This window comes from Crocodylus siamensis, chromosome 10, assembly GCF_052110815.1.
Source record: "Crocodylus siamensis isolate JL-2025a chromosome 10, ASM5211081v1, whole genome shotgun sequence".
NCBI lineage: Eukaryota > Metazoa > Chordata > Crocodylia > Crocodylidae > Crocodylus > Crocodylus siamensis.
Genome location: NC_143404.1, coordinates 60305769 through 60314270, shown reverse-complemented (window position 1 = coordinate 60314270; position 8502 = coordinate 60305769). Strand labels below are relative to the sequence as shown.

At 48.6% G+C, this 8502-nt stretch overlaps 1 long non-coding RNA gene across 2 annotated transcripts; it reads left to right on the top strand.

The window, feature by feature from the left end:
- Nucleotides 1-305: 305 nt before the first annotated feature.
- On the top strand, nucleotides 306-7910 carry LOC149856682 (uncharacterized). Of its 2 annotated transcripts, none has more exons than XR_016444456.1 (3): nucleotides 306-1479; nucleotides 4022-4071; nucleotides 6188-7910. It is a non-coding gene; the product is annotated as an uncharacterized LOC149856682 (long non-coding RNA). The 2 variants fall into 2 exon arrangements; XR_016444455.1 differs by having other exon boundaries at nucleotides 3855-4071.
- Nucleotides 7911-8502: the final 592 nt, after the last annotated feature.

Below are 8502 nucleotides of genomic sequence, written 5' to 3'. Positions count from 1 at the left end.
CTGGGGTACGTGTCCTTGTGTAGCCCAGTTTGGGCTGCGTGCTGCGGTGCCTTCCGTGACAGAGCAGTGGGGATTAACTGCACTGGTAGTCTTAACTCTGCTTCACCGAGCCCTGGAGCGGGGGAGGCTGCTGGGGAGATGGGAGATCTCTCACGGAGTTTTCTTGGAAGCAGCAGCTAAGGAAAACGCCTACTTTTTTATTGGAAACCCCAGCAGCAAAGCAAGCCCAAATGGGGAGCTGTTACCTGACACTTAGCTGGAGGTTTTATGGGGAAAGGCTGCTCTTTGATGAACAAAAGGAACCTCTCGGGCATCTGGAACTAGGTGAAAGAAATGTAGCTGTTGCTGTTGCATGAGGCTTGGTTTTGGCTTATGATGAATGTTAATGTTCCTCTTGCAAAGCCGCCTGTGATGCTCTCGTCCCAAAAACACGATGGGAAAACTGAACATCTAAGCAGGCAGAGGAGGTGCCTGCTGTGTCATGTAGGATGCCTGACCTAGCTTTACATGAGCCAGCTTAGGTTCTGGTAGATGTGTGCCAAGGTGGGAAAGCCCTGTTGGATAAACGATCTGCACAGCACATTTTCACCAAGCTGCAGACTAGCTAAGCATCAAATTAGATAACGGATATTACAGAAGACGGCCTAACAGATGGAAAGGAGACACAGTGGCAGATAGATCTATGGTTTCTTGGGGAGTTAGCGGTTCAGATCAGCCACCTGTTGTTCTTTTCTAAGAAAAGCAGCTTATTCTATTTCTACTCCCATTGAGCAATAAATATTTCCTTTGGAAAAGGTGTTTCTTTTCCCAGTCTCCCCCAAAGGCTTGGCAGTGCACTTTCAGATACATTTGATTATTCACATTGAAGATGCAGCAGATGTTTTTGAGCCTTTATTACTCCCAGAGAGTTTTTGTTAAACAAGGTAGGAAAAGCTTCAGTGTAAGGAGTGGGGATGGGCCACAAGACCTGCATCTGGAGCTGGAATTCCAGTAATCCAAAGATCAGGAGCCTTCAAGTCCAGGAGGTCAGCTTGGCCTCACGTGTAACAGTGCAAGGGAGGAAAAGCCGAAAAGAAACATTTCCTAGAGCGTCTTGCATCGACGCAGTTCTGCAGAGGAGATTTGTTTCCTCTCCTGTGTCTGAGGAGCCTGTCACTGCTTGAATTCAACAGTCCATGGTCTGACTCCAATCTGGAGGCCAACAAGGAGTGGAAATGGATGGATGCTCACCAGGCTGCCCCTCCTTTGTGGAGAACCCCCTGTTTATTTGGATCCCTGGACTTCTCGATCCCCAAAGTATTGGAGAACAGATTGGGGATGGGAATGTCCTGAGACAAGACCCCGGGAGATATTCTAAAGGTAGGAGTCTGTTCTCTTACAGGTTGGCTGATCTCCTCTGAAGGGCTTTAAACTAGGTTCGTCGGGGGATGGGGAAGCAGAGGATAAGCAAGCCAGGAGCAATGCACTGGATCAGCCCAGGTAAGCACTAAGGTAAACACTAAGGGGCCCGATAGACATCAGGACGGGGGGGGGGGGTACCAAGGGCACCCATCGGGGGGCTTAAATGTCTCCACACTAATGCAAGTGGGGAATCTGCAGGCACAAGGTAACCTGGGGATAGTGACCATCGATTGATTGAATTCACTATCCGGTGAAGGGTGGGTAAACTAACGAGCAGGACTTCAGAAAGGCTAACTTCAGTGTGCTCAGGAGATTAGTTAATGAGGCATTAAAGCTCAAGAGCATTGGTGAAATGTGGGTCCAGGAAGCGTGGTTGTTCTTCAAGGGAGCGATCCTACAGGTGCAGAAAGAAACAATCCCATTGTGCATTGAAGGGGGCAAAACAGCCCTCTTGGCTGAACAGGGAAGTCCAGAGAAGTCTAAGGGCCAAGAACGAGGTTTACAGGCTGTGGAAACGAGGTAGCTACCAAGGAGGAGTATACCTCCCTGGCTTGCACTTGCAGGGAATCAGTCAGGACGGCCAATCCAGGGTTAGAGCTTAGGCGGGCAACAAAAATTAAGGACAACAAGAAGTCCTTCTTCAGGTGTACAGGGAGCAAAAGGTAGGCGCAGGGGCCCCTACAGGACAAACTAGGGCAAATGGTGACAGGGAGGGGGGACAAGGCTGAGCTCTTTGATGAGTTCTTTGCATCTGTATTCCTAGACACAGGCCAAGACAAATCTCCCAACTGGATCATAGATAGACACAGGAGGGACACCAGCCCACCAACTGTTAGCACAGACTTAGTAAAGGAGAATTTGGAGGGGCTGGATGCACTCAAATCAGTGGACCCAGATGAATTTCATTCAAGGGTGCTGAAGGAATTGGCCAGTGTCATAGCAGACCTATTAGCATGGCTGTTTGAGCACTCATGGTGCTCCGGTCAGGTCCCAGAGGACTGCAAAAGGGCCAATGTGGTCCCTATTTTCAAGAAGGGGAGGAGGGAGGAACCTGGAAACTATAGGCCAGTTAGTCTCACCTCTATCCTTGGGAAAACTCTGGAAAAAATCATTATGGATCACATTTGTGGTTGCCCAGCAGGGGAAATAATGCTGAAAGGAAATCAGCATGGATTCATTGCAGGTAGATCTGCCTGACTAACCTTGTTTCTTTTTATGACCAAGTCACAAAATGCTTTGACACAGGAGTCGAGGTAGAGGTTATCTACCTAGACTTTAAGAAGGCCTTTGTTACAGTATCTCATTCTGTTCTCAGAAATAAAGTGACAGGCTGCAGTGTAGATGATTACACAGTCAGGTGGGGGCAAATTGGCTTAGGGGTCACGCCCAGAGAGTGGTGGTGGGTGGGTCAGTATTGACCTGGAGAGATGTGGGCAGTGGAATCCCGCAAGGCTCAGTCCTTGGACTGGTGCTCTTCAGTGTCTTCACCAGTGACTTGGACAAGGGTGTGAAGAGCACCCTGTCCAAGTTCACAAATTATGGGGCAAAGTTAACACATCAGGTGGATCTGGACAGGTTGGAAAAATGAGCAGAATGAAATAGGATGCAGTTCAGCAAAGACAAGTGCAAAGTGCTGCACCTGGGCACACCAACACACTTCCAAGCTGGGGGATGACTTTCTCAGCGGCCCAGCAGCAGAAAGGGATCTTGAAGTCATAGTTGACTCCAAGATGAACACGAGTCATCAATGGGACGAAGTGATCAATAAGGCTAACCGCACTTTATCAAGTATTAGCAATGCATGAGGAACAGGTCCAGGAAGGTGATGCTTCCCCTCTATGCGGCATTGGTCAGGCTGCAGTCAGAGTACTGCATCCAGTTTTGGGTGCTGCACTTCAAAGGGGCATGGAGAATCTTGAGCAGGTTCAGAGGAGGCCAGTCGTATGGTCAGAGGCCTGCAGGATAGACCCTACAAGGAGAGACTGAGAGACCTAGAGCTCTTCAGCCTTCGCAAGAGAGGGCTGCGAGGCGATCTTGTGGCTGCCTATAAATTCATTGGGGAGGGCAGCAAGGAATTGGAGATGCTCTATTTACTAGGGCACCCCCTGGAGTAACTACGAACAATGGCCTCAAATTGACGGAGAGCAGATTTAGGTTGGACGTTAGAAAGAAATTCCTCGCAGTAAGGGTTGCCAGAATCTGCAATGGACTTCCAAGGGACGTGGTGCTCTCCCCTACCTTGGGGTCTTCAAGAGGAGATTGGACAAGCATTTAGCTGGGGTCGTCTGACCCCAGTGCTCTTTCCTGCCCAAGGCAGGGGGTTGGACTCGATAACCTACTGAGGTCCCTTCCGACCCTAACATCTATGAATCTAGACAACAGTTCCCCTATTCCCATGACTGTCAGGACAGTCTGAGTGTGTTGCTCTCTCTGTTTCACCATCTGTTTTTCAGTGACCTGTACCAAGCCAAGGAATGCCTGCCCAGGGCAGGACAGATGAGCATGGATGAGTTAGAGGCCATCAAACAGCCCAGCTCTGTTGTTTCTGTGTCTGTTGGAGAGGACAGAGCTGTACCAGCCACACTTTTTTTTTTTCTGCCTCCAACCTTTGTTGCTCCAGGTGTACTGGATCAGACAGACTTACCCATCTGAACTGAATGGAATTAATGGGTAAGTCCAGCACCTCTCCTTCCAGATGAACAAATAGCCTGGTCAGCAAAGAAAGATGAGAAAGACCACCCTTCAGCTGGCAAAGTCTAATACCAAGTGGCTCCATGACCTGCCCACAGTCTCACGACACATTAGCAGTACAGGAGGAGATAGAGGCTGCTAGTTCTCTGGATGGGGGCACCAGCAACCCCACTGAAGCTACTCTCCCCTGCATTGCTTCTTGCAACAAAAGTAGCTGGCACAGGAGAAAGAGGGGTCATCCTAGACCAGCTTACAGCCCCTTGGTCCTCTGCACACACATTGGCACGTTGGCATGCTCATATCCTGGCCCTAGGCACATACACAGACCTGGTGAAGATACAAGATTGATAATGCTTTATATTAGTTAAAAGAATATCAATGATAAGCATTTGATCCTAGGTGCTCTTCTCTGGCCAGTGAAACGGTGACGTCTGGGTTGCAGGAACAATACTTTATTAGAAAGCAGGGCAGATGTTGGAAGACAAGCTGCCAGTGACTTGGCTTATTCAGGAGTGTCAAATTGCAGAAAAACACATCTGTTGTGTAAGCTGCATACTAATAAAGCGCCTTTTATAGCTGGCTGGTAATTGTAAGCAGTTCTGCAACAAATCGGAAAGGCTTCGGAAGCTGTGTACATAATATTAAACAATAGCCTTGATAAAAATGTCAGTAGATCTGGGAAGAATTTTGTGTTGCCTTAATAGAGCTGACTTGAAAAACTCATCCATCCCCTGGAAGCCTGCCGCACTGAGGGGCCCATTTGTGTAACAAAGGGAAAGGCAATTTGCAACCGGTTACTATACTATGTGCACTGCCACCTGTAATTATGTTTCCACACACAAGCCATTTTCAGCCACAATATTCTCTGTGCCCTGACTCTTGAGTGTGGCTGAAGGTGGAGCCAGGGCTGCTCGTGAGCAGGCAGTTCTCCCTTCGTGGCATCTCAGGCACAGACTGCACAGAAGGGGCTTTATCTGACCCGTGGCACCTTCAGTTAGTTGTGAAAATCCCTATGCTAAAAAGCTTTCCTGGCTTAGTCTTGCAATCGCTGCTCCCTTAACTGGGCAAGAGCCTTCAGGAAGCTTTGGCTCACTTTGTCTCGACCCCTGGACTAAGGCGGCTCTGGTGAACCGTTCTTGATAGGAACTGCCCTTGCTCTCAGTTGCCCCACATCACTTGGGTTGGAAAAAGTTTCGCATGCTTCTGCACTCAGTTGCTGCTCAAGCCAGGAGTGGAAGAGCCAGAGCACAGAGGGGAAGGGTGCTGCGCTGTGTCTGTTTTCATTATCAGATGTCGTGGGAAAGAAAACAAAATCCCCAGGCTTTCCTGTAAACAAGACAGGCCCATCTACCTTAGCAAAAAAAAAAAAAAGAAAAAAAAAAGCCCTGCATAGCTAAAGCCCTTCTCTGGGGCTGCAGCTCAGCTGTCTGGCTCCTCTTGCAGGGATCACTGTGCTGCGAGCCACATGGGAACGCATGAGAAGGCATCGGTTTGTCACCATGTCAAACCACCATCCCACTATGCAGTAGTTTTGCAAGCACAGACGGGGCCGTGTGTGGGAAATGGCAGGCCGAGCTTAGGAGACTGAAGGGAAGGAGCTGGAGGTCAGCTGGCGAGGTTAAGGAATGTGTGGTTAGTTAAAGACATTTCCTCTGAACACAGCGTCGGCAGGGGGTCGGAAGCCTGGGGAGACAGTCTCTCCTGGTGCAGCTCCATCATGCTGGTGGTCCCCTGGAGCACAAGCAGCCCTTTAGAGGCAGACAGGTTAGGTGACTGAATCCTCCCTTGTTCAGGCCCCTACAAACACACTGTGGGCTTTAGGTTTGCCCCTTCCACAGGGGGTCATTTTTCGAGGTGTTATTTTCCAGCCCTCCCCAAATCAAAATCTTTCCCTCAAAAGGGACCCTCAGGTAAGGGGTCTGGGAGAGGGGTGTGTGACCTGATCCCACACTGGGAGTAGTGGGTGGGAGAAAGCCAGGAAGCCTTTGGGATTTCAATGCGGTTTAGCTCTTACCTACCCTTTCATTCCCTAGCTTTCAAAGGACTTTGTAAGAGTTCGCTACTGACCTAACCAGTCACTACCGTTCACTTACAGGTAGAAAGGATGGAGGCGCAAAGAGCTGAAATGATGCTGCTCAGGCCACCCAATGAGCCATGGAAGAACCAAAAGAAGAACCCAGGTCTCATCTGTCCTCTGCTTTAGCCACAAAACGTTGCCTCCCATGGGTCTCACGTTGCACGGGGTGGGGGGAAGGACCTTTCATTTTAGTTTGGAGTGTATCTGAACTGGCCGGCTCATCCTTTCAGATTTCTCTCCCAGTCTAGTGCCTGGATCTCAGCCTTCCCCTGAAAAAAACCAACCCACTCTCTCCTCTCCTGCATGCACGCCTTGCTTTCCTTTTTTAGTTCAAGTTCTCCCACACCTCACAATGAAGGCTAGGTACAGACATTCAAAAAGCCCACGGTGGAATTAATCTAAGTTACGCAGTTTTCTGTAAGCGGCGTGGTTTAGCTCCACGGCCCTTTTTGTCGGGGGGGCAAACGGGTCCTGCCATTTTTAAACCAGTCTATATATGCCGAACTTTTGTTGTGTTATGGGTATCGACCAGTTTCCAATCACTTACAGCAGTAAAAGTGTAATGTCAGTGCCTGGCCCATGTCCGTATTGCCCAGGCTTGGCTGGGCTGGTTTCTGTCAGCATGGAGTTCAGCTGAAAAATCCTGACATTTACTGTGCCAAGCTGAGGCCCTTGAAACAAACCATTTCTGCAGCAACAAGAAACCTGAGAGCGCTCTCATCCAGCCTACTTCACACACCATGTTATTATCAGCCTGTCAGACTAGAAAGGGCGTTTAGACTAATGTTGCTTTAACAGCTTTGCAAATGGACGGAAGGATCCTACTGCTGAAACCTTGCAGCTTTCCCACTGGTGGGAGAGGACCTGGCTGTCTCCTCATCCCTCCAGTGGCAAAGAACAGCTTTGGACGCAGCCTGTTGACGTGAGCTTTTTTTTCCCCTAAGACCTGGATCAGGCTGCATTTCAAAAATGCTCTTAAGTGCTGCTGAAGTGTAGTTTGTGGGACTGGGAATGAAGTGAAAGAAGTGGCTGAGGCCTGGCTGAAATCCTTACAGGAGCCCGCAGATGCCAGTGAGATAATAAGAGGGGACGCTAAATATTAGGGTATTCACAGGGATATTTGTCTGACACAAACAGAGGCAGCCAGGAATCCTCGACGGTGCAGAACTCAGTTTAGCTCCCATTAAAGTTCCTTTTATTCATTGATGTTGGCTCTAGCTGTAGCAGCAATTGAATTGTCCCTGCTGGAGACAGAGTCCATGCTGGCATCAGGTCACGGCACATTCATGCACCCAGTTGCAGGGCACAGGAGCCACCAGGGGCCTGGGCTTCTTCAATGCAGGTAAATATTAGCAGGGCTGCACATCCCCCAAATGACATGGCCAGGCGGTGTGGCTTAGCTGCTGTTGTGCCCCTCCACCCGGCTCCACTGGGGGCAAGGGAATGCCCCAGCCTGGAGACTGTGATCTCGGTATGTCTGGGAAGCACGCTGCCAGTCCCTGAGGGTTGTACAGCTGGAGCAGGGCATCTTTGCACTCACAGGCATGTGCAGATAGAGAAGCTAGAGAAGCACTCAGGAGTAGATGCCTTACTAAATGCACCGCCAGACAGAACGGTTTTCATGGCTTGGTTGTGGCATGAAGAGCTGATTTCGTGGGCATTTTCTGGCAGTCCCGCCCCTTGCTGCTGATTGGCAGAGAGGCATATACCATATAATTTAATAGCAAATTCCACGGGAACGAAATTATATCATATCATTTATCATATTATTATTTAGATTTAAATCTAAATTTAAATATGTTGTAAATATATGTTCATATACAGCGTGGCTTGTAACTTATAGCACCATAATTTATTATTATATGTAGCGTTCTACAGAAAGTTTAGAAATACTAATTAATGCTAACTTTAACAGAAACACTTTCACTTCATTGTCTGGCACCTTCACCTAGTCTACGGCACTAGCAGACAGTAACTCTCAATCACATGATGTATGGCTGCAATGATTGTTGCATTGTCCTTGTATTGTGGTAAGCAATGGGACGTTCTAAAACTACATATTATACGAATGCTCCAGCATATTATATGAATACACTGGATGGGGGGATTAAGTTGATTTTGTGGGAAATCATGGCCAGTGCACGGTTTCCTGGCAATTGTGGACAATGCCATTTTTTTGTGATTTCCATGAAAACCATGACACTGCAAATTAAGTAGACCCTCTAACCAGAAGGTATAGACAGAACAGGCAGACACTGGGGCATGTGGCGAAACAGAGAGAGAAGAAACGAGAAAAGTAACTATAAGAGATAATAAGTCTGGAGAAGGACCCA